Here is a 667-nt window from a genome sequence, read left to right as displayed (position 1 = left end):
TTCATAAGTGTAAAAAATCATAAATAAAACCACAATGATGTAAAAACTGCAAACATGCGATTTCACAGGGGATACCCCCAAACGCCTTAATATTGAAATGTTGAAGGGTATTTTTCTGAAGTTGTATTTCAACAAGACCCTTGGAAGTCCTGTGGCATGAAGACCTACATGTTTTATTATATTAAGCTGTTCTACCAATTAGGGTAGGTTTCCATGGAGTACTTAAGAAGCATTCTGGCAGCCTCCCCTCTGTCTCCTCCGTATCATCTAAAAGCTGCCTCTCCTCACCCACCATATCCACCACCTTGTCATTCCTCCTCCTTTCCGTCCACTTGACCTTCTCCATTCTTCTCCAGACACACATCCCAAATGTCTCCAGTGTTTTTTCATCTTCCATCCTAAGCATCCAAGTTTCTGCACCATATATCGCTTCACTCCCAATCAGACTCTTCACTAACCTTTTCTTTGAACTCTTACGTAACGATCCTCTCACAAGCTCCATCCTGATCATGCACTATTCCTTCGCCAGGACAATTCTCTTCCTTGTGTCCTTACTGCTGTATATGTTTTCCTCAAATATGCAGCCTTAATAGTTGAATTTCTATACCTGCTCAAGTTTTTCCTCTCCTACTTTTACCTTGAGCCCTAATGTCCTAGCTTGCGATGC

This window comes from Ischnura elegans, chromosome 12, assembly GCF_921293095.1.
Source record: "Ischnura elegans chromosome 12, ioIscEleg1.1, whole genome shotgun sequence".
Lineage (NCBI taxonomy): Eukaryota > Metazoa > Arthropoda > Insecta > Odonata > Coenagrionidae > Ischnura > Ischnura elegans.
Note: the sequence above shows the minus strand (reverse complement) of the source record.